The sequence below is a fragment of the Natator depressus genome, chromosome 1 (assembly GCF_965152275.1).
Source record: "Natator depressus isolate rNatDep1 chromosome 1, rNatDep2.hap1, whole genome shotgun sequence".
NCBI classification, from domain to species: Eukaryota; Metazoa; Chordata; order Testudines; family Cheloniidae; genus Natator; species Natator depressus.
Genome location: NC_134234.1, coordinates 18,905,073 through 18,931,460, shown reverse-complemented (window position 1 = coordinate 18,931,460; position 26,388 = coordinate 18,905,073). Strand labels below are relative to the sequence as shown.

The 26,388-nt window shown below is 41.0% G+C and overlaps 1 protein-coding gene across 1 annotated transcript in view; it reads left to right on the top strand.

Moving 5' to 3' along the window:
* Positions 1 to 26,388, top strand: part of TENM4 (teneurin transmembrane protein 4) — a 2,219,108-nt gene that overhangs the window by 880,056 nt on the left and 1,312,664 nt on the right. Inside the window, exon 4 of the mRNA XM_074955672.1 lies at positions 26,294 to 26,380. The gene's annotated coding sequence lies outside the window, so the exon portion shown is untranslated. The remainder of the gene's footprint in view (positions 1 to 26,293; positions 26,381 to 26,388) is intronic.

Sequence of the window (26,388 nt, the reverse complement as noted above, 5' to 3'; positions counted from 1 at the left end):
CGGATACAGCACGGGTCATCAGAGATTGTGGAGAAGTCCCTCAGGAAGGCATTTGAGTCAGTTAGTATGGGGCTGTCCTGCTTGAGGAGAGGAGGCCCAGCCCAACATTTCCTCCGTTCACAGGCTAACCATTAGTCCCACCTTCCTCTGGTCCACGGGATATGTGCAGGGGTGGAGCAACAAAAGTAGGTGGCACTGAGGTTAGGAACTCCCTAAATGACTGGCAGTTTCTATCAAAGTACTCATGTAGTGGGAGCACTTAACCCTGTTCAGATGGCAAAGACCAGGCCACTATTGTCTGCTGGGCTGGGATCACAGGCAGGAGTTGAGACTAGTTACCAAGCTGAGTTAGGAAGCAGATATCAAGGTCAAACCAGGCCAGGGACAGAGGCAGGAGTAAGGTGGGATGAAAGATGTAGCAAACTGGAGTCCAGCAGTAGCAAACTGGAGTCTGGATTATTGCACAGAAAGCTCCCTGGGGCAACTTCCTGGCCTAAACAACTAGTGTGGACCAATCAGGCACTTAGAGAGGTCTGTCCCTCCAGCTTCTTCAGGCGGTACATCCTACAGCACCTGACCCTCCAGTAACTGTTGGGTGCTGCTTCGCCTGGCTCCTCAGTGGTACGTAGCATTGGTTGCCCAGGACCCCCCTACACACCTCTGATTTCTAGGCCTATAGATCCTTACAGGAGGAAGTAACAATGAGTTGCACCTATTGCACTAAAGGGAATTTCTTCTAATTATGTCACTGATTTCACCCAGCTAGCTGATGCTGTGGCCTACTCTGAAAGAAACACTGTGGGTGGTTTGAGCTTCCCTTTCCATTAGCTTGGAAAACAAGTGTTGCCTTATGTTTGCTGAGCCAAGCAGTTTCAAACCTGACTTTCTTCATACTTTCTGCTAAGATGACATTGCTACTCTGATTTTCCCACGGGCCTGCATTTCTGCAAGGGAGAAATTACTGGGCTAAACCATGCTCTGCTGCATCCTAAATTCTCTGGTAGGCCCATTGGAACCACTGGATGGGACGGGCTTATTCTGCTATGGCTCAGGCAAGGAGCATTGTGCTCCTAACTCTCATGTAGAAAAGAGGAATGGCCTTTGAACTGTGTTTAGTTCCCAGCTCCACCACAAACTTCATGTGAGACTTTGGAAAACCACTTAAACACCCTGAGCCTTAGTCCCCCTCTGTGAAATGAGTATAATGCCACTTCCATACTGCGATATACCAAAGGTACAATCCAGAGTAATGAGTAGCTGTGCCACCCCTGCCCTATAACATGAGGTGCCCTTTACACTGCTTTGCTGCTGTAGCCTCTTGTCTGGACTGCTCACAAATAGCCTCCAGCATGCAAGTCCCTCCCAGCTATATGTGTGTGTGTGTGCTGCAGCCAGCCAGCTTGGCTCTTACCAGCTTGGGTTATATTTCAGGGTGACCTCAACACACCCCCAGTCCTAGATTTCCCCCCAGAAATGTACGTCCTTTATTTCCCAGTTGTCTTCTGGATAGTGCAAGCTTATATACAGTCTGTCATCTTATGAATGGAAATGATATGCACACATGTTGTTACCCCAAATGGAATTTCCCGGACACTTTGATTTAAATGCACTGGATTAGATAAAACAATGAAACAAGTTTATTAACTACAAAGAGAGATTTTAAGTGAAAACAAGTAATGAGGCATAAAAGTCAGAAATGGTTACATGAAAAATAAAGTGAAAATGCAGCTGGTGCATTACTTAACAAACTATGTTAAATTCAAAGCAAAGTCTTTTCTCATCACATGCTCTCAGGAGTCTTACTCACCAAACTTCTTAGGTCAGGACCCCCTTTCCAGTTCAATGGCTGCTTCCTTTGTCCCTTCTGGGGCAGTGAATTGATGGACGGAGAGAGACAGAGGAGTACTGCCTTGGGGTGTTTGTCCCACCTTTGTATGGTGTCATTGGAAAACATTTCCAGTTGAGATTCAGAAGACAGAGAGTCTACAGGAAAGGGTTTTCCCTGGTGCTTTTCCTCACGTGTTGGAGCTTGTTTTGATTCCCTTCCTGCCTGATGACTCTGTTTACTGCTTAAATACAAATTAAGCAGAGCACACATTCCTGTTTGCCAACCTCAGTTTGGAACATGTGCTAAGATCATCCTACAGTGGAATCTTATAACTTCACATACTCTGTTGCCACCGGTATTTTATCAGGACAATATTGACGAGCAAGTTATGGGTTTTCAAATGATATCTCACAAAGCATACGTTGAACAAAGATTATTAGAATAGTGTGTAGGGCATGGAACACGGGTATATTCTGTCACACGTAAGAACATATAAGAACATAAGAACGGCCAGACTGGGTCAGACCAAAGGTCCATCCAGCCCAGTATCCTGTCTGCCGACAGTGGCCAATGCCAGGTGCCCCAGAGGGAATGAACGGAACAGGTGATCATCAAGTGATCCAGTCGCCCATTTCCAGCTTCTGGCAAAATACCTCCCTCATAGGGTACATCAACCCACTCCTGACTGCAGTGTTTCCCAGTTGGAGTAAACAGATATGCTAATTCAGCTTGAGCTAGTGTGCTCAAAATAGAAGAAAAAAAAATAAAAATAGAAGCACAGGCAGCAGCTCCGGCTAGCCAAGTGGGTACATACCCAGCAGTCCAGCAGCCCCTGGCCACAGTGCTATTTTTAGCAGGCTAGATCAAACAGAGCTAGTATGTGTCTGTCTACTAAAGCTGGAAAGCACACTCCCAGCTGCAGTGCAGACCCACCCATAGAGAGGCTGTGAGGATAAGATTTATGAGGTGGTCAGGTAGTGTGGATTTAGGGGCTGTATTATCTAAGCGAATATTCCAAGGCAGGATGTCCTGGTATGAGGGTTCCATGGAGCATACAAATATACATAGGAGCCACCATGAGGCTGGAGGAAGAGACTACAAGGATCTAACCCCCTTGCCTCTTCCAATATTTGGGCCAGAAGAATATCCACAGGGGATGATTCGTGCCACTGTTTATGGAAGACATACTGGATATTGCTGCAGTTAATTGTGGTCTTGGTTTTCCTTTTTCTTTATGTAAATCAATAGGAGAGGAAGGATGATCTAGTGGTGAGGGCACCGGCCTGGGATTTGAGAGACCGAGATTCAGTTTTCTGCTCTGACACAAGTTTTCTGGGTGACCTTGGGAAAGTCACTTAGTCTATATGTACCTCAGTTTCCCATCTGTAAAATGGGGATACAAGCATTTAGCAACCTCACAGGATTGTCTGAGGATAAATATATTAAAGCTGGTGAGTGCTCAGATATTACAGTAAAGGGGGCCATATAAATACTTAAGAGAGAGAGAGAGGGTCTTTGATTCATACACCAGTTTTTTAAGTGCTGTCTACAATGGCCAAGGCAACTATAGAAGAATATAACTTGGTATCTCACATAGCCAGGTTTCATCTCATACTCTCCAAAATAGATGTTCAATTTTTTTTTTTAGTAAAATGTTACTAATTGCTCATTGGTAACAAAATTATATGCAATCAGGTACTTGCCATTTTAGTAAAATAAATAGTTTCACCCTAAATTTACCTCTTTTAAAATAAGTAATTAAGGCTCTAACCAGTTTTTCTTTCTGAGTGTTGTTTTTTTCTTCTTCTTAAAATAAGCAGGATTATCAGTAAGCTTAGTAATTAGTAAATCATGGTGATGCCACAGTGATTGGCAGCTGTCTGTCTCTCTCTCTCAGGTTTTTAAATAACACCTATCATATTGAAATGCAGATTGATCATTTGGTTAACATGCAGCTCGACTGGATAATTTAGCTTGCTCTGTAGTCGGAATGTATGTACCTTGAAGACTTCTGTTGATGTAGGCAAAACAATACCTTGAGGTTTTCTGTGCCATCAGATTCAAAATATGAATGAGAGTCCAAAATCATGCTAAAGAGCCTTGTTGCTGTTTTATTCTCCTGTTAGCTGAAATTCATTGCCTATGTATCTGCATACAAGACCTTGAATGTGAACCTTGAAAGATAGTTTTGCTCAGCAAGTTTTCCATTTTCTCTCAATCTGAAGAATTACATTTAATTAAAGTTTAGTTTGCCTTAATGTGATTCCTTAGCACTACTGTACTTGCATTGTGGTGGGACTTTCAGTAGTGGCCAGTGTGACCTTACATGGGGTAAACAAGGCCTTTGAAGAAGAAAAGCAATGTTTTCATGCTATTTTATTGCCAGATGCAATGTCTTTCATCTCTTTCTATCAAAGTGCCTTTTCAAAAGGAACCACAGTGGTGTTTCGTAATTAACATTATGCCTTGACCTGCATCTCATTTTTGAATATTTAACTTAGCTGTGTGTCAGATGTAAGTAAACAGCGGTGCACTAAATCAGAGGCAGCATAAAACTTTTTCACAAAGAATGGATGATAAAAATACTTGCTTACGGGGTGCCACTTAAATCAGAATATAAATAACAGTTTTAAAATGTCTTAAAGAACGAGAAAAAGAAAATAAATAAATAACATATTTTGTTGTACTAGTAACCATTCTTTTCATTAATGTGACATGTTTCATCTTAGCATCTCAAAGTGCCTCTCAAGCACCAGTTGATTAAATTTTAAAAAATTGTCAGTAATGCTACTACATATATTGTCATACCCATAGTATAGATGGTTAAATGGAGCTATTGAGAGGTTAAAACACCATAATCAATGGCAAGGCATCTAAAGAGCATCCTTGATTTTCAGACATATTAAGTATCCAGAGCACTTACTTATGCACCTATGCTTTCCACCGGAACTAATGGAAGCAGGTCTTGGCTCAGTGCCACTCAGAATCAGGGCAATGATCTCGGTGCCTGATTAGAGACTTGCGTGTATTGGGAAGCTTTGTCTCCTGGTCCACCTACCACAGCACACTCCATCAGTATGAAAAAAAACCAGATATTTGCTTATACTTCTTATATTACATCTGAGTTAAAGTAATTTGGGGTTAAGGAAATTAATGTTAGCTATGGGCTTGGATCTGGATCCAAACATCTGCAAAGTCCAAGGGTGTTTGGATTTGGGGTCCAGAGTCAGGAGTTGTGGTCATTTCTAATTCATATATTCACATTGTGGATCTGATTATCCCCTATGACAATTGTGCGGGGACTATAAGGCAAAGCCGTTTATAATCTTTGTGACCACATTGTGATGCCAGCAGCACTACTCCATGACCCGGAAAGTCTCCCCTTGCGTCATCCCACCCCTCCAGTGCAGACATGTGCCAGGAATAGGAATTGCACAGCAAGGAGAAAATTACTCCCCTCTGTGTCCTAAAGGTTGTCATTTCAGCGCTGTGTGTTTGGGAAAGCTCTTAGTATGTGTCTGTTAGTCATGCTACAGCAGAAAATCATAGCAGACAAGGTCAACAATGTGATATTTTTTTACTTCACCATTAAATAATGTATAATGCCTAAGATTTCAGGCCCTAAAAGCTCTTGAAGAAGGTGCCTGTGGATCTTGAAAGAAGATATGTTTTGGTAAGTCATCCAGTCTTCCCTTTAGTTTTTTCCATTTCATTGTTCTTGAGGGCTAGGGTGCCACAGAAAGGGGACATTGATATAATACTGCATTCTGCTGGTGGTTTGGATTCAGGATTTAACTTACAACCATACAGTGTTGGCCAGTAACCCTTAGAGCGTTGATGTCATCTAACCATAATTCCTTTTAGAAAGAGAAAAATAGCTCAACTTACCACAGGAAACAGGATGAAGGTTAACGTCACACACTGTTTGTTTTAGCGTAGTGCCTGGTGAACTAGGTGTGCTCTCCCTTCCAGGGGGATTGCCAGCGCTGTGCATGTGAAAGCTGTTTAAATGGCACGCTGTTGACTTGGGAAGAGAAAACTTGTACCGTCACAGCCTCTCTTCCAATGCCTTTAAGGGTAGCTCATTGCTAGGCTAGACGGCTTATTAAACTGACTCATGCAGGAATTGGAGCTCAGGTACTGCAATGAGAAGAGTTCCTTAGAATTACCCAATATAGAAGGAAAATAGACATACAATTTAAAGCTAGCTTCACGTCAAACATTTATAGTGGTGATATCTTTTAACCCTTGTTGGTCATTCAGGCTCACGTGTTTGCTTCAATTCACCGATTGTGTAATGTACTAATAGGATGTATGTAACCCTTAGCCATACCTCAGCTGTTATTCAAATCTAAAAGACTTTCTTCAATATCATGTTGCTCCTGCATCAACAGCTTCTTTACAAGACTAATGCAAAGAACAATTAGCTCTTTTAAACTTTGTCCTCCATGTTTGTCCTGCTTGTTGCTCGTCCCTTATCATGCAGTATGGCCTCCAGTCATAGCTTCGACTCACAAGAGCAGCTGTTTTCATATTTTTTACAAAATCTACATACTGTCTTGTTCATTTCAAGGGTAAGCCCTACATTTAAATGAATACACTTCAAGTACCATTCCACAGTCCCCTGTTCAATTATTATATTTCAGCACATCTACAGTTTCACCAGAAGATGAGGGACCAGACCGTCCACTGGTGTAAATCAGAATAACTCCATAGATTTGTTGATTTATGCAGCTGAGGATTGATGCATACCAGAACATGGTATTCTTCATAAATTCCAGTGCTAAATTGTTATATTCTATTACTGCATTCTGTCAAACATTTGTTGTGTTCCACTCCGGAAGTATCTGCATTTTAGTGGTCGTTGAAGTGATTCTTGCATCTAAAGTTTAAGGAGTGCTTTGAGATAAGGCAGGCTGTATGTATGTCACTTATTGTTATACCGCCCTGTTTCCAAAAGCTGTTGTTTCCAAGCTGTTTGCAAAAGACATACAACCTTGTCAGATCTCATTAACTAAGTAGCGTTGGACCTGGTTCGCGCTTGGAAAGGAGACTTGAAAGGAAAGCCTGGGTAGAGCAAGAGTGGGTGCTGGTGTTAGAGTAGGTGCCACGCTCTGACTGGAGACAGCAGTGCCGAACAGTGTGGTATTAGGAGGCACCGTGATGTCCGTAGTGCTGTCTTCCATGGTCAGACTTATAACCCCCTACCCAATGTGTTCTACACGGGCTCTATCCTGCACAATGCTGAGTATATCCAGGAGTTTCTCAGCACCTTGCAGGAACCAACTGGGAAATTACATTATCCTAATAAAAAAGGATCAAAAAAATTGCAGGAGACACTTTCAGTCCTACATTAGAATATGGTGGTGCTGTGCTGTCTCCTTCCATCCCAAAGACAAACACCTTTCAGCAGTGGGTGAAGCCCATTTATTTTACGCATGTGCAATTATAAAGTTCTGAGCATGACACAAAAATATTAAAACAATAAAATCTGATGCACTGAATTTGCAAATGGACACGTCACCAACAACCTCACACCTCCACAAATCAGACTCCTCCCAGAACTAACCAGAATTACAGGGAAGAACAGATGTTCTGTGTGACATCAATAACCAATGACATATTCATCCTCTCAAACAGAACTGAGGCCCTCCTCTGTTCCCAGAGAAAGCTTACTTCCTGCAGAATGTTGTGAAGGTCAACAAATTTGCTCTCTGGTTGACCAGGCAGGGTGGGAAGTGCAAAAGGCTGTATGTGCTCAATTTTTGATCTTTGAAGTAATTGTGTGGCCCCATTGAAGTCATCCACATTAATCTGGGGATGGAATCTGATCCATCATTTGTAAAATGTTGGAGTTCTTTGGATTCAAGTTCCTTCTTGTTAATGACCAAGGGTCTGATCGCTTCTCCCACATGTACACAAAGTGAGTCCGCTGCCTATGTGGCTGTGGCAATCATCCACCTCCCTCATTGCCCCAGACCCCACAAACTGTTCTGTACAGAACTCCAGGCTTCAACAACAGGGAGAGGAAGAAGATCAGCAAGAGGATGGCTCGGGGTAGGGCAGTGGGGATGTGCATTGTTCCCCACCAAGCCCAGGGTGAATCCTCCCATAAGTTAGTACAGCACTGAATTAGTACTAACTTCTGAATGGAAACCTGGTTTCACTGAACAGAGCTGAACTGGCAGGTGGCTGGGAAGAGCCACAGAAGTAGCCTAGGGGCTTTGTGCCCTTGGCAGGACCCAATGATCTGTACAGTTCTCATCAATGACCAGTGAGTCAATGGTGGAGCTAGGATTAGAGTCCAGGAACTTGTGACTACTAGCTATATGCTCAGCCCGCTAGACCACACTGCCTCTATCACACTGAGCATGACTATTGTGTCATTTTCATTCATTTTTAACTTTATTTGTGAACAAAATTTCTTCAGCTATTTCAAAAAACACTCTTCATGGAGTGCTAAATTCATGGCAAAGATATAGTCTAAGGAGAACTAACTAATGCTATAATTATCCAAGCACAAGAAAGCATTATATTCATTTTCTTTAAGAATATACCCTTTTTTGTTCATGCAGAATATCTGAAATGATTCAGTTCCATATAAAAATTCCTTCTGATCTGAAACTAAACAATTCCTATAAAAGAATACTTTGAGTTTGAATCTAGACTAACCTCATCTCCTCCCATGTAACAATTTAGGGGAAACGCAAAGTGAAACTTCACTGTTTTCCTCCCCTGTGCCCCCTACTGTGAGTTGTACTATGGAAAGTCACAATCTAGACCTCTGCTCGCATAATAAGGTCTTTGACATATAGTTGAGCAGTTCTGATTCCATCCAGCAGAGGACAGTGGTGGATATACATACTAGTTAGCTTTCACACTGTCATTTAAAGAATGCAGCGGAGTGGTTAAGTTTCCTGCAGCAAGCTAATTGCATTCCTCCACCGCACAAAACCTTTGTCCTCCCATAATTAATTATGAATAAGAAAAGTAGATATGTTCCTTTGTTGTTTTTAATGAATTAATCCTTCATGAAAATCTTTTCCATGACATAGTAACAAAAGGACATTTGTTCAGTATCCTCATTACTGCAAATTCCGAGGTGCATAAACAGCCTCTTATGAGAGGCTCTTTGTCTCTTTTGTCCAGGAATGTATTTTATTGCAGAGATGGCACAGGAGTAGTAACACATTCAATTGCCGTACAGGAAGATAAGAAAGTCTAGATCATTATAACAAAAACTACAAAGGAAGGAGTCCAGTTCTTTAATGGTAATTCTTACTCTAAAATCAAAGTAACAGTCCTATTAAACAGCTTTTTCCACAGACTTAAAAAATAAGCATTACTCTATTCATTTGAAACATGGCTTAGATAAATCTATTTGACTAAATGAAGAAAGTCAATCTCTGTTTGATTGCTCACCCAAGGTGTTGGAAAGGAATCCATTATGTCACAAGTCTGAGTTACTTAAGACTGTGCTCCTATGATTAATGGGCACCACATAAAATGTATATTTAATAGGGTTGTGCAGAACAGCCCAAGTATAGCCCAAAATATTCAGCATTTCACTAAACCTGGGTTGAGCTTACTCTCTCTGAATTTGAATCTGAATTTACATTTGTCATGAGCTTTTTAATAGTTTCTGTGAACTGAGCTGTTGGGCAGTGCTTAGTGAGCAATTGTCTGCATCAGCAAGAAAGACTCAGTCACACCGCATTTTCTTTTCTTTTGTGAGATTTCTCGTGCTACTTTTTTAAGCAGTATTTTATTGATATTTTTACCATATTCATTAGTGACATTTTCATTTATGGAAAACCTGGTTGTCAGTAAGAAAATGTAGTCTTTTGTAAACTCAAAATGTGGATATGCATTTTGTAAAAAATATTCCAAAAATCACGCAAAATTGAAAATGGTTACATCTCAAATCCTGTGAAATGTTTCAATCACCTCATCACAGGGCACAAACCCCAAACAGGCTGTGAGTTCTATACTTAGATTTCACCAACCAAGCATCAACTGTGAACGTCTCCAGTGCTATAACAGCCTTAACATGGAGTCACAGACAGTCCCCTTGGGAACTCCCATCTATCTTGCCACTCAGGCAAGCTTGCCTTTGAGGTAGATGGTCCCTTCCACCAAAAATCACAACAATATTCAGGTTATTCCCAGTCCCAAAGGACCCATCATTTACCCCCGGGTCAGTTGCAACTCAAATTTCAAACCAAAGACGATATTTGTAGCCAATCTTTTATAATAAAATAACTAAAAATTTATTCACAAAGGAAAAGAAATAAGCATTATTTATATAGTTAAAGCAGGTAAACATACACAAATGAGTTACAGTCTTAGGTTTCAAAAGATAACAGATGCTGCTGTAATATGCAAGCTCTATACGGCCTTTAGGTCTAACCAAAGCTAAACAACTGGGGATCCCTTTCTTGTGCTTAGAAGTCTTTGCTCCTCATAAGTCAAGCAGAATAAAGATAATTTCTTCTTGGTAGGGATTTTATTCCCTTTCCCTAGAGTTCAAGATGATGGGATAAGTGCTTGTGCACATCTCCTCTTCACAGGTGTGGGGGGAGCAATCAGCAAAGTCTTTTGTCCACTGGTGTTCATCTGATGCATGTGAGCGTTCTTTTGCTCGGCAGGCGGTGACACCTCTTGTGGTAAGCTAGTATTTCACATTTGTTAATACTTCTCTCCTGATAGTGGGGTTTATATTTCAGAGCAAACACTTCCATAGTCACGGAGCAAACCTTTTAAATATTACCTTATAATATGGGATACAGAGATTGTAAGTAAGATTCGTGCATGCAGCAAGTTACAAACATCTCATAGAGTCAAAACAATAAACACATTTTTATAACTCTAATACCTGGTTTAATAATATTAACTCACAGGTGAGCTAGACTGGGTTCCAGCTATGCATTTGTCTGTGTTCAGTAAGGCTTAGGGCTGCGGCATGAGCTGGCACCTGGTCTTCCAGCATCGCAATGATCAAGCAGGCATGTGGCATATAGGTTGAGATAAGTTTCTGGCACCTTGTACCAGAACTAAAAGGAATCAGATGATGTACTCAGTTAAAACATATGGCAAGCCCTTCAAATTGCAAGAAATGAGGCATTGCCCGTATCACAAAGAACTATGCAAAGTGTTATTGACACTCTGTGGAAAACCTGCAAACCTGTCAACGGATGTGTAGTCTTCATCTCTGGAGTCTTGAGGTGGGAGTTTGCCACTTATTTGATTAGCAAGTACTGTAAATAATTACACAATAGACTTTACTGATCCAGAGCATTTTGCAGTTATGACCACATTTCTCCTTACTTATTCAGAATGCCCCAGTTTATGCTGACATTTACATTTAGGTTGAAGGGATATGTTTGCTGCTGCTCTTAAATGCTCTTAATTATTGATCATTTCAAAGTACTTAATTGTACGGCAATCGGAAAGTCTTCTGTGAAGATGGTATATGTATATTCAGAGTCTGTCTACTGAAAATGCCATGAAAATCTTGTTAAACGGCTCTTAAAGGCAAATATTAAAAAAGAAAAAAGCTCTAGTCCAACAATACAAAAGGCCTGATGTACAGTATAGTAACCAGGCAAAAGAAAAGATAGATGACTAAATTCCTATTTAAGTTCTGCTTCCCACAATGCAGGGGTTCTCAAACTGGGGGTCGGGACCCTTCAGGGGGTTGCGGGGTTATTATATGGGGGGTCGTGAGCTGTCAGCCTCCACCCAAAACCCCACTTTGCCTCCAGCATTTATAATGGTGTTAAATATATAAAAAAGTGTTTTTAATTTATAAGAGCGGGTTGCACTCAGAGGTTTGCTATGTGAAAGGGGTCACCACTACAAAAGTTTGAGAACCACTGCCATAATGCCTAGGTGTTGGTATAGGATTTATATTACAGTAGCACGTAGGTATCCCACCCAAGATGAGGGCGCCATTGTAGTAGGTGCTGCGTATATACATATTGAGAGACAGCCCCTTCCTGAAGAATTTACAATCTAAATAGAGGAGACAGACCATAGGGATGAGGCACAAAGAAACTAATGATTTATCCAGGGCTATATAGAGTCAGCAACTGACCCAAATCTTCTAAGTCCCAATCTTAACCACAAGACCATCCTTCCATTCCACTGTACTGTACAAAAGATACCTGTTTGTAAAGAGCAGTACTTGGTCTAGTTCCCCAAAGGTATTTTGGCTCCTACCTTCCGCTGAAATCAGTGGAAGTTAGAAGCCAAACTACCATTTGTGGATCTAGGCCATGGAGACTAGCCACTAACATCTCACATACTTCCATTGACTTTCCTCTACTAAACACATTGATATTGACAGCTACGTTGCCTTTTAGACAGTGCTGCACTACATCTGCATTGATGAAACTAATCTAGAGTGAATGAATGTAAAGTACTATGGATCGCTCATTCAACGATAGATCCACATGTCAAGATTCAGTCTGGCAAAATGACATTTGAGGCAGACGTTGAACACCCTGAGAGTATAATTTCACTTATCCTCATTCTCCAAGCTGGAGTCTTTCAACTACTTTGAATTGTCAGGTGAGCAGGTCTTTTTAAACACCCTGGCCATTTCTGGTAGGAGGGACATACTATCTACCAATATCCTCAATTTAGCCACAGATCAGGTGACAGTTACCACTTTATAATCAAATACTGCAGGTGTTATAGTTTACAGCTTATAAATTTATCTGTCACCTTCTGTTGCAGGTCGGGCAGACTTGTTTCTGTTGCTGAGGCTGATACACTGGACATGACTGTATTTTTTGATGGAGCTTTGGGACTTGGCGCCATTTTCATTTTCAAACAGCTGTTATTTATCCCTCACGTTAAGTTAGCATGATAGGTGTAGTTTCCCAATGTGCTGTATCGCTATTATAGTTCTCAAGCAATTTTTTTTTTTAAAATACTCAACTCCTCTGAGCTTGTGTTCTCTTTCCGTTAGCTAGCTCACCAGAAATCGATCGCTTTGGTATTTATAGACCAGTCGATATTGGTGGCATCCTCATCAGCAATACTGGTTTTGACTATTTTTTCTTCTCATGTAATACCCATGTGTGAGCTAAGGTGCCTCATCTGGCCTTGATAGCAAGTCCTTATCTCAGTTCCATATAATAGGGTGGAAAGCACAAGTGCATGGACTTTGTGCAAATACAAATGCCATTTTTCTTTCACACACTACTGCAAACATCAGCAAAACCTTCAAAAAAGGTTCTTTGGGGCTTTTTTTATATGTGATTTTACATCTCTATGAAAGCCTTATTAATGAGGACACTTCCAAGGTAGGTAAGTTATAGCGCTCTCTTTAGCATTGTACCACTGACCCCAATGTTTGGTTCAATATACTGTTTATCTGGCATGATTGGCGAGTAATATTGGTCTTCGCAATGCTAATTGAGAAGCCAGAGTTCACATAGGCTGCTGCATAATGAGATGTAATTAACTACAGGTCTTGCTCTGAGTGGACTACAAGTGCACAATGTGTACTTCTCCAACAAGGGCCTTTGACACCTTTGTTGATGCATGCAGAAGGGGTAAATTAACAAATTAGTCTGAGCAACATCTATTTTTTACTTCCAAGGGTAGCTGACAAGTTGCTTCATGTAACCTTGTAGCAAAGAAAAGTGATGATATCCCCTGCATGTGCAATGTCATTCTAACTGCACGGATGCACCCTGTCATGCCTCCATGGAGTCATCAAAAAATATTGCCCATCTTACTCAGGCATCCTCCATTTTGCCAGCAGCCTCCAAATATTGTGGTGTTTTAATTCTCCTTGCTCCTCTGTACCCCAAGTCAGCATTGTGCGTATGTGTGTGTGGAGGAGGAGAGCTATTTCCTCTTCCCCTCTCTCTGTAGTTCCTATGTGATTTTCTTACACTCCCTACTTTTATCCTTATCCTTTTCGTGAGCAGTCTGACACAGGGAGAGGATCTTGGCTGGTCAGTTTGGAACAGCTGCAGAGTAAGCTGGGAGCAAGGGAGTTGGGGCCCAACTAAGAGACTGAATAGGTTGGTTTCCCTGTTAGAAGAAATGAAGGGGAAAGGAATCCCAGCCCAGCTCATAGGAGGAGCCTAGTTATTGCTAAGGGCTGGAACATTCCAGTAATGGCCACAGTCCTTTGTTTACATAAGGGGCAAGGAGCCCAGTCAGCTAGTGATGACCATGTGATCCATTAGATCCTCCCCCACCCAACCTGCTATGATTGTAAAGATGTTCCATTAATTGGAAGCACCAAGATGATATGGAAACAGGAGAAAGACAGTGAAGGGCCTGAGGGGACATGTTAGGAAATGGGAGCCAAGAGGTAAATCGGGAAGAAGCTGTGCAGAGTTTTGGAAGTGAGGACAAGATATATGAACTGGATATGTTGGGCAAGGGGGAGACAGACAAAGTATCTGAAGAGGAGAGTGATGTAGTTTGGTCTGTGGATGAAGAAGATCATTCTAACACTTGCTTTCGGGATGGGTTTGAAGGCGATGTTGTGGGTCTTAATGAGGCCAGAGAGGAGGAGATTTGTATGCACACAAAAGAAGAGTCACATTTAAATGCTCCTCAGATTGTTGGGGATCCAGGAAGTGGCTAGACGCAAGGAAGAGAAGGCAGGGCCATTTATGGCCTATAACATGAAGCAGGATCCATGACTTTGCGTTGGGATAGAAGGCTCTGCTGTCGTTGACTCAGATGCTTAATAGGAATTAGAACCTTCATGAAGTGACTGAGTAAGTTCATTATTATATTTCGATTGTATTAACTCTAGAAAGGTGTATGACTCTGGTTGTAAAGAATTGAATATAGCTAGGGAGGTCATGCAGGAAATCCTAAGGATCTTCTTCATCCAGGCTGGGGGGAGAAAGTTCTGGCTGAAATCTGTGGTTCATTGTTATTATGTGAGTTACCAGTAAAGTCAAACACCAGGAAAGGTAGCATGTCTGACCGTAGACAGTGGGAGCAGATTTTATTTGGAGCAGTTTGAGAGCACCGGCTTCTTACAAGGTGTTGAAAGAACTTAGAGGTGAAAGGGAGATAAGACAGTAGTTGGGGACAAAAGTTGGAGTCAATGCTCAGTCTTTTAGGCATGAGGATAAAAAGCATGATTCAATGAAGGCAGCAGGATCTAGAGGCAAGGAGGAGAGGAGAGTAGTAGCAAAAATGTTGCAGCTAAAATAGAATGGAGTCAAGGGGATGAGTGGAGGGCAATTGGAAGTAAAAAAAATAAGCAAGACTCCTCAGTCAGAGTCAGAGACCGGATAACGGAGGAAAGGGGCAGGAGTTGTTAGAGGAAGCTCAGATGAGTTCTTATCAATCATCTGCTTGAAAAGGTCAGCAAGAATTTGAGGGATGGAGGAGCAGATACAAAGAGAGAGAGAGAGAGAGAGAGAGAGAGGTTGAAGATGAAAGATATTCCTTAGGGTTAATTTTGGAGACGCCACTAGCTTCTCCATAGTTAGAGTCGCCACTAGCTTCCATTTTATAGACGCATTTTAATCTTCTCCCTAGAACTTTGGTTTGGAGAATTGGTTTAGACTCAGAATTGTGTAAAGGTGAAAGAAAATGTTTTTGCAAAGTTTGAACCAATCCTGTTTACATGGATTCTAGTTGGAGATGTGAGCATAAATGTACTGTTCTTGTTGTCATTGGGATTTTTTTTTTGCCATCAATTTACATAGGAACATGATTGGGGGAAATGTTCACTATTTTCTAAAGTGGACTCTAATGTCAAAATTTGAGTGCTCAGTTTGAGACACTTTTGGCCTAATTTTCAGGGATACCGAACACTCATAATTCCAGCTGAAGTTAACGGGAGGTGCAGATGCTGAGAATCTCTGAAAAAATCAAGTCCTAGATGTCTCAAGCTGTGTGCCCAAAAAATCAAGGCTCCTGGAGTTAGCGGGCACTTCCTAAAATGTTACCCTAAATGTTTGTGAATATATTGCTCTCTATTGGCTGGTTGAGACTTAGAAAGAACATAAGATTGTTTCCATAGCTGACAGCTAAGAGAGATTGGTCTTTAGCTTAATAGGTGCCCTGCCTTTCTTTATTCTTGAGAAGAAGAATATGTTTGTTCATTGTGTTAACAATGTAAGATGTATGATGCCTTTAACTATTCATTTCCTTACTTTTAAGTGTACGGGTTTTGTAAATGATGTGAGAGTGACAACAGTGCAGTTTCCTTAGCAACCTTAACTGGGTTTTTGAAACAATGTTTTTGTGTTTGGAATAAGCATTGATTTGCAGAGTCTGGCAGAAAGAAAATGTCTTCAGGGAAACATTGGCAGTGGTAAAGATTGCAATTCAGCCCTCTACCACTTACTCATCTCAGCATGGTATGAACTATAAAGATCACAAACCTGAAGCAAAATTCAGCTGAAACTGTCAACTTTTTAGTTAGTTTTGCTTGAGGTAATGCAAAAGCAACCTTTCCTCATCATTTCAGCCCTTAACGTAAATTGGTCCAGGCCTCTTTGAAACTTGGCCCCAGTTAGCAGGAAGATTTGAAATTGGCTTGAGTTTCAGAACCTACTGAAAGCCACAGTCAGACAAATTTTGCCAGGCTTTGATTTTTCAATATGAAAGTTTAGCACAGCTAATACCTTGACATCTCTTCAAAGGAAAGTTAGTTGCTAATTAAGTTCTCTATCCTGTTCCCACTAAACTCAATTGACCATAGCAGTGTGGGATCAGGCCATAAATTAATACTTTAACTTTCAGAAGATTTTAAAATGTTGCATAAAAAGAGTAGATGCAAAAGAATAGTAGGTTTCAGAGTAGCAGCCGTGTTAGTCTGTATCCGCAAAAAGAAAAGGAGTACTTGTGGCACCTTAGAGACTAACAACTTTATTTGAGCATAAGCTTTCGTGAGCTACAGCTCACTTCAGCGGATGCATTCAGTGGAAAATACAGTGGGGGGATTTATATACACAGAGAACATGAAACAATGGGTGTTACAATATACACTGTAACAAGAGTCATCAGGTAAGGTGAACTATTACCAGCAGGAGAGCGGGAGTGGGGGACCTTTTGTAGTGATAATCAAGGTGGGCCATTTCCAGCAGTTGACAAGAACGTGTGAGGAACAGTAGCGGGGAGGGGAGTGGGAAATAAACATGCACCTGCTGAAGTGAAGAAACAGATTGACAGAGCCAGAAGAGTACCCAGAAGTTACCTACTACGGGACAGGCCCAACAAAGAAAATAACAGAACGCCACTAGCCATCACCTTCAGCCCCCAACTAAAACCTCTCCAATGCATCATCAAGGATCTACAACCTATCCTGGAGGATGACCCATCACTCTCACAGATCTTGGGAGACAGGCCAGTCCTTGCTTACAGACAGCCCCCCAACCTGAAGCAAATACTCACCAGCAACCACATACCACACAACAAAACCACTAACCCAGGAACCTATCCTTGCAACAAAGCCCGTTGCCAACTGTGTCCACATATCTATTCAGGGGACACCATCATAGGGCCTAATCACATCAGCCACACTATCAGAGGCTCATTCACCTGCACATCTACCAATGTGATATATGCCATCATGTGCCAGCAGTGCCCCTCTGTCACGTACATTGGCCAAACTGGACAGTCTCTATGTAAAATAATAAATGGACACAAATCAGACATCAAGAATTATAACATTCAAAAACCAGTCGGGGAACACTTCAATCTCTTTGGTCACTTGATTACAGGCCTAAAAGTGGCAATTCTTCAAGAAAAAAACTTCAGAAACAGACTCCAAGGAGAGACTGCTGAATTGGAATTAATTTGCAAACTGGATACAATTAACTTAGACTTGAATAAAGACTGGGAGTGGATGGGTCATTACACAAAGTAAAACTATTTCCCCATGTTTATTCCCTCCCCCTCCCCCGCCCCCGCCCCCGCTACTGTTCTTCACACGCTCTTGTCAACTGCTGGAAATGGCCCACCTTGATTATCATTATACAAAAGGTTTGATTATACAAAAGGTTCCCCCCGCCCCGCTCTCCTGCTGGTAATAGCTCACCTTACCTGATCACTCTGGTTACAGTGTGTATGGTAACACCCATTGTTTCATGTTCTCTGTGTATATAAATCTCCCCACTGTATTTTCCACTGCATGCATCTGCTGAAGTGAGCTGTAGCTCACGAAAGCTTATGCGCAAATAAATTTCTTAGTCTCTAAGGCGCCACAAGTCCTCCTTTTCCTTTTAAAAGAATAATAGGTATTTTACGGAAAATGGATCCTCAGAATTCACAGTAGACAGGATAGATGGATGTAATGCCTCTTAACTGGATTACAGTCAGATATTAATTCCTCAGCTACCTACTATATAATATGGAATAAAGGAAGTCATGACAAGATGTTAATATAATTTCACTTGTCCATGGGGATCATGTATGCTGAAGTCATTCCATTATCTCTCTTTCTCTTCACCACTAGTCCTGACCCTAGAAAAGATGACATTCTTATGTTAAGGAGGTGCAGTTTGTCATCTGCTAAGCGGCATTAATTCCAATGCATTTAGCATCTGCCTTAAATACAATAAAACACAGCTTTTTTACCAAAAAAAAAAAATAACCCACGAAAGCTATAAAGAGCTATAAGAGCTATAAATAATAGCAGAAGAAAAGAGAACTTTTGGTATTGGCAAAGAAGCTGAGATCTACAATGAAATGGAGAATTTGTGAAGTTGCTATATACAGGAAGGTGGCTGCAGATGTCATGATTTACCTGGTCAGTGCTTAGATATGGTGATGAGAACAATATGCTGCAGGATATGTGAAGGAGAAAGATCTCATCTGTAGCGTATCGAGGTGGTTTGAAGACAGAGAGAGAGGAGACTACTGAAGGGATGAGAAAGGAGGACTCACATAATTGATCAACCCCTGTAAAGTTGACCAAAACTATCAAGTACCGAATGTATGCTGTTGTTCAGATTTGTGAGATACTGCACTTGGACTCAAAACATAGGTGCTGCTGAGGATTATTATTATTAAGTTTTTGCTGGGCATAAAGGCAAAGAAGAGCTTCACTGGGGAAGACGCTTAAATAAATGGAAGCTCAGGTAATGTTTAATGGGATTCTACCTATCTCAATAGGAGGAGAGCAAAGACAAGATAAGATTATGACAATAGCCAGCTCAGGTAGTGGTGCTATAAGGAGGACTTTGGGATGTTCAACCACTGGGAGGCATTCACCAACTGTTCTCATGGGATGGACTCCACCTGAGTAGGGAAGAAAATAGATTTCTGGGGTGGAAGTTAACACAACTTATTAAAAGAGCTTTAAACTAGGAATTCAGGGGAGATGTCTAGGAGAGGCTCATGTAATCTCCATGCCTGATTCTAGTATTGAGCAAGAGGAAAATTAAGTAAAAGCGGATACAGTGACAGAGAAAGGAATAACAGAGGGTAGAAGAATGGACAACAAGAGAAAAGACAGTGCTAATACCTGACAGTAACAGTCAGGTAGGTGATAATGGCAATACAATGAGTGTACCTGATCAGGCAAGGAATCTGGGTGAAACCAAGCAGAAACAACTAAGATGTCTATACACCAGTGCAGAAAGTGTAGGGGGAAAGTGAGAACTCCCAAATGCATAGCTGAACTGGACCATGCAAAAGAAATTAAAACCAATAGTAAAAGGTTCTTTAGCCATATAAATAAAAAGAAAACAAGGAAAGAAGTTGGACCACTAAGCACTGAGGATGGGATGGAAAATAAAGTTAATCTAGGTATGGCACAACACCTAAGCAAACACTTTGCCTCAGTTTTTAATAAGAGTATTGAGGAACTTGGGGACAGTAGGAGGGTGGCTAATGAGAATGAGGATATGGAGGTAGAAATTAGCATATCTGAGATGGAAGCCAAACTCAAACAGCTTAATGGGGCCAAATTGGGGGGCCCGCATAATCTCCATACAAGAATATTAAAGGAATTTGCACATGAAATTGCAAGCCCATTAGTAAGGAATTTTAATGAATTCAGAAATTCAGGAGTTGTACTGGACTGAAGAATTGCAAATATAATACCTATATTTAAGAAAGGGAAAAAAAAGTGACCTGGCAAACTGCAGGCCCATTAGTTTGATCTCAATTCTATGCAAGGTCTTAGAACAAACTCTGAAAGAGATAATAGTTAAGGATATAGAGGTAAACAGTAAATGGAATAAAATACATCATGGTTTTACAAAAGATAGATTGTGCAAGACCAATCTGATCTCTTTCTTTGAAAAGATAACTGATTTCCTAGACAAAGGAAATGCAGTAGATCTAATTTACATAGATTTCAGTGAACCATTTGGTACAGTTCCACATGGGAAATTATTAGTTAAACTGGAGAAGATGGGGATTATTACAAGAACTGAAAGGTGGGTAAGGAAGTGGTTAAAAGGGAGACTACAACCTGTCATGCTAAAAGGTGAATTGTCAGAGAGGGAGGTTACTAGTGGAGTTCTTCAGAGATCACATTGGTCTTGGGACCAATCTTATTTCATTAATGATTTTGAAACAAAAAGTTGTAGTGTGCTAATTTGCAGATAATACAAAGTTGGGAGGTGTTGCCAAAACAGAGGAGGACCGGAATATCATACAAGAAGATCTGGTCAACCTTGAAAACTGGAGTAATAGAAATGGTATGAAATTTAATAATGCCAATGCAAGGTCATGCACCTAGGGACTAACAACAAGAATTTTTTTGCTATAAACTGGAGATTATCAGTTGGAAGCAACAGAGGAGGAGAAAGATCTGGGAGTATTGGTTGATCACATGGTGACTATGAGCCATGAATGCGTTGCTGTTATGAAAAAGGTTAATGCAATCCTAGGATGCAACAGGCAAGGTATTTCCAATAGAGATAGGGAAGTATTCTTGTAATTATAAAAGGCACTGGTGAGACCTTGCCTGGAATACTGTCTGCAGTTCTGGTCTTCCATGCTTAAGAAAGATGAATTCAAACTGGAACGGGTGCAGAGAAGGGCTACTAGGACAATCAAAGGAATGGAGAACCTACCTAACAAGAAGAGACTTAATGATCTTAGTTTGTTTAGCATAACAAAATGAAGGCTGAGGGGAGATACTATTGTTCTCTATCAATACATCAGAAGGATAAACACCAGGGAGGGGGAGGAGTTATTTAAGCTAAGGACAAATGTTGGCAGAAGAAGAAATGGATATAAACTGGCCATCAACAAATTTAGACTTGAAATTAGATGAAAATTTCTAACCATTAAAGGAATGAAATTCTGGAACAGCCTTTCAGGATATGTAATGGGGGCAAAAAAATCTAACTCATTTTAAGACTGAGCTTGATAAGTTTGTGGCGGGGATAATGTGATGAGGATGCCTACAATGGCATATGGTCCATCCATGACTGCTATTAGAATCTCAGGGGAGAGAGGGGGGGTTGTTTGCCTTCCTCTGGTGCATGGGGCATGGGCCACTTGTTGTTTTGAATTGGAGTAAATGGTGGACTCTCTGAAACTTGAAATCTTTAAATCAAGAGGTGAGGGCTTCAGTAACTCAGCCAGAGGTTATGTGCCTATGACAGAAGTGGGTGGGTGAAATTTAGTGACCTGTCATGTGCAGGAGGTCAGACTAGATTATCTTGATGGTCCCTTCAGGCCTTAAAGTCTATGAGTCTAGGAATGAATCACTCTTCATGGACAGTATGTTACATACCATCTAGAGTCATCCTCTACTTCATAAATTTGGGGACAATATTGTCCGTGCGGTAAATGATATTTTGTAGGAAAATGTTGTCACAGTGTAACACTCATGAATTAGAGTAGTCAGTGTATTTTCATATAAATTAACTTTTTTGTGTGAGTGGGTGGAATTCTAGGACTATATTTTACTGTGCACTGTCCCTTTAAGGTAGAGAACTGTGCTGAAGTGGCTAAAGGGACATAGCTCTTGGTGACCGGATAGGGTCAAAAGATTTTGGTGATCCTCCAGAAGTGTGGCTTGTGCAAACTCTGTGTGTATTTGCTGGACTCTTGACAATAGTTCAAATAAAACCCTCCAGTTTTAAAGAGCCCCCAGGCCTGGGAGTGTAACTCTGCCTCCTTTTAAGGGTCTTTGGGGCCTTGTTTGTTTCTACCATTGCAGCTCTAAGACAATGTGCTGACAAATGCAGCACTGGAGTCTGGAAAGAGAATCTCCAACATCTGAACAATGACTACCAGAAACAATTTGTTATCAATTGCAGGGCAAAATGGTCACAGCCTGAGAAGACGGAGACTACTATTTTCATGTTGGTACCTCTTCTAGCACAAATGGAATGGTGTCAATATACTGCTAGGTATGTGGACACAGATTCTGCCTGGACTCCGTAGAAGGTTGTACACTGGCCTTCTTTAGGAATGTCACCACTTGGATTTCTCATCTGTTTCTTCAGGGTCTGATAACTTGCCATGCATTACTCTCTAAACACTCATCTGGTCTTGTTATCTGAGCCTTGTCCTTCTTGCCCCTCCCTGTTTCTTTTGTATGCATTTGTTATGTCTTTATTTAGGCTCCGATCATGTAATCTGACCCGTGTAGGTGCACCCTTATCCCCATGTGGAGCCCCATTGCAGCTGTTTGGGTCCTCTGCTAGCACAGGGTTCTATCCATGCAGATCCGATTGCAGGATGGAGGCCTTAGGGCCTGATTCTCATTTACACTAAGCTCTCTTTACATCATCCTGGCAGCATAAAGTGGCCTTAAGGTGACATAAATTACATTTATATCCACCTTAAAGCCCCACTATGCCACCATTAAATGACTAATCATGGTGCAAGGCCATGGTGCAATGTTTGACAATTCTATATCTGCCTGTCTAATACTGGGGAGACTTCTATTTTACATGTGTTATTTCTATGAGCTGTTTAATGCCAGATTGGTGTAAAGAGGCCCTACTGTACATGAGAATCAGGTCTTTAGATTAAAAATTTCAGGACATGGATCCTATGTTTTGTTCTGTATGTTTTAAAAGTTCCCATCACATTTTGGAGTCCTGTAAAATAGATACTAGTAAATGATCTCAGAGTTCACTAGAACTCTGTGCTGAATCCTAAATTATCCTGAGCATCCCTGCATAATTCACTATTTTTTATGTGTGGTTGTGTTTTTTCTGACATGCTGGACTGATTAATTGTTTTTTACAAAATACAGTACAGTCATATACATAGATGAGAATATATTTGTACTGTTGTTTACCTGTTGTTACTATTCTTTTTCCACAATTTTTCTGTACGGGAAAACAATGTAAAGCTTGACAATAAAACCAGTGTTTCTTAGTTCTTTGGGAAAATCATAATTACTGCTGTAGAGAGAGAAACAAAGAAGGTCTAAGATGATGAAGAAAATTACAGCATCGATTCTGTATGTGCTCAGAAATTGAGGAGAGAGGTAATATATTTGTGTTGTCAAGGCTTTATAGCACTTCAAAGTCACTGTTGCATTCTCTAATCATATATAATAAACAGGTAGTGGAATAACCCAGCATGGGGCTTGAGATTTTGAGTCCCAGCACTGTACAGTAATGTTTATAAAGAGACTCTTTAGTAATGGAAAAGGCAATTAAGAAAGGCATCAACGAAGCTGGAGTTTTTAGCATACGGCTGAAACACAGGGAGTTGAGGAGGGGGAAGTTAAACCACTGCAGGGCAGTTTAGAATGGTTCTTAAATTATTAAAAATGAATTGTTTTGTTCCTTTCTTCAAATTGTCTTATAGGTAATAGAGAAAGATGGCATTAGCTCCTAAAGTCTGATTCTCCACTGCCATTCACCTTGTGCAGTCAGTTATACTGGGGTAAAATGCTACTGCCTATGTGACTGGAGAAATCTGAATTGATTGCATGTTACATTCACTTTGCTCAGGTGTAAACGATGAATGTAGGTGCAAGGTCATGATGAGCGAGATGCGATGTTTGACAATTCTACACCTGCCTGTCTAATACTGGGGAGACTTCTTCACATAGGTGGTTTCTGTCAGTTGTGTGACTAATGTCAGAGGTATCACTTCATTATGTTGTCTGTGAGGAAATGATTAATGCTGACCTCCTGGCTATGGCTGGCTCTAGGCTCTAGCACAGTGGCGCTCAACCTTTCCAGACTACTGTGCCCATTTCAGGAGGCTGATTTGTCTTGCATACCCCAAGTTTCACCTTGCTTAAAAACTACTTGCTTACAAAATCAGACATAAAAATACAAAAGTGTCACAGCACCCTGTTACTGAAAAATGGCTGACTTTCTCATTTTTACCTTATTGTTATAAAATAAATCAATTGGAATATAAATATTGTACTTACATTTCAGTGTATAGTATGTAGAGCAATATAAACAAGTCACTGTCTGTATGAAATTTTATTTTGTACTGGCTTAGTTCTTTTTTATGTAGCCTGTTGTAAAATTAGGCAAATATCTAGTCAATATGAGTCTATGTACCCCCTGGAAAAGCTCTGTGTATCCCCAAGGGTATATATACCCCTGGTTGAGAACAACTGCTCTAGGATATAGAGTATGAAACCATTCAGGAATGAGTTGTTATGGCATGTTGGATGAAGCTGACACCATACCTAGGAACCAAGCCTTGACTGTGTTATTCCAGTTTGACAGCAGTGGAAATCCATTGATTTCAGTGGAGTAACAATGGGGAAACAATGTCTAAGGGGTCTAAGTTTTGCACTAAATTACACATCCTTCATAATCCCATTGATTTCAGAGGGGTTGGGCCCTGTGTAAATCAGTCCTGATTCTCCTATCACTGACACCAGCATGAATAGAGAGGAATGATGGTCCAGTGGTTAGGACAATCGCCTAGGACTTAGGAGACCGAGGGTCAATTTCCTGCTCTTCCATAGACTCTCTGTGTGACCCTGAGCAAAACATTAGTCTTCCTGTGCCTCAATTCCCCTTTCTGTAAAATGGGAATAATGACACTTCTCTATCTCACAAGGGCATTGTAAGATGATTGGCTGTTATGGTAATGGGGCCATATAAGCACATAAAATAGTTGTATCAATGAAATTTTACCTGCGTAAAAGGGGTATGAGTGCAGAACCAGGCCCATTTTTGTCCATTGCAAGCAGTGGACAACCACTGAGAAAATCTAAAAGCTAGTTCATTAACTGTACCAGAGATTTGCTAGTTGTAGCTGAGAAATGGGGGGATAGCTTTGAGCCACGTTTGTTCTTCTCCAATCAACAAGGTGACCATGGGCCAGTTCAGCACCTGATATAATTTAGAGTAGCCCCATGGCAGCTCTAAATTACACTTGGTTGCAACAGCCTGCAACAGGCAGTTGAGCAGCTGACAATAGTCAGAATGCAACAATGATCTGGCCATAACCCTTTTCCCCCAAAACACCTCCAGCTGGCCAAATCCACTGGCTTTCTGCTTCTTTATGCTACCAGAAAAGGAGCCACAAGAACCTGGTTGTAATCCATCTCATGTTATGGGTGTCCAGCTGTAGTTACCTTCTGCTGATTGTTTGGTCATCTACCTTGGTCATCAACCAACTGTTTGGTTGCTACCTTCTGATGACTGTCTAAATGGAAGAAGTTAATTATCTGAGTCCAGTTTCTAGTCCAGAGTCATCCATCCAGAGTAAAAGCCCACTACAGTTGGCATTGCTTTGCATCTTTGATGGCAGTTTCAGCAGGGCCAAAGATGGAATGGGCCTGGAGGCTGAATATCCTTTTGATCCCTGGGGCAGGGATGAGGTACACTGATGGAGATGTGTATATGGGAAGTTTGCACTGGTGCTTCTTGTGGCCTACCTCTCCTATGAATAACACAGGACTTCACTCTCCATACAGCAACTTTTGTGTCAGTGAGGACAATTAATCCTTGGAAAAATTTACCAAAGGCTGTGGTGGGTTCTCTATTACTGGTCTTTTTTTTTTAAATAAAGATTCAATTTTTTTTTCTGAAGGATTTACTCTAGTTCCAGCAGGAATTATTTTAGGGAAGTTCTATGGGCTGTGTTATACAGGAGGTCAGAGCAGATGGTCACAGTCCTCCCTTCTGGCCTTAGAATCTGTGAATCTATGAATGAGAAAGAAGGGGTTGTTTTGTGATTAAGGCACTGGATTGGAATTGAGAAGACCTAGTAGGTTCAATTCTCAGCTCTGTCAGAGACTCCACATGTGACCGTGGGCCAATAGTTTCTCTTTGTGCCTCAGTTCCCTCTCTGTACAAAGGGATCATCTCACTTCCCTACATCAGAGGGGTGTTGTGAGGAGAAATTTATTCATGTTTGTTCTATTGCAGTGATGGGAGCCATATAGGTAAACTAGGGAGATAGCACTAAATATATTACTCAGATCCACAAAAATCAGAATTATTGATTTCTTAGTTTAAAAATGAAAAAAAATGTTATGAAGAATGTTTTAAATGTTTCGTGTTCAGCTAATAACTGAAGAGCCAACCAAAGCTCAGGTAATACCTATTCCTATTGCAGCTGCAGAGCCTGAATTTCTGCGGGAGAAGGACCATCACTAAGTAGTTTCAATCTCTTTGCACATGGAGGAGAGTCACCAACTGACAGGTATGTGG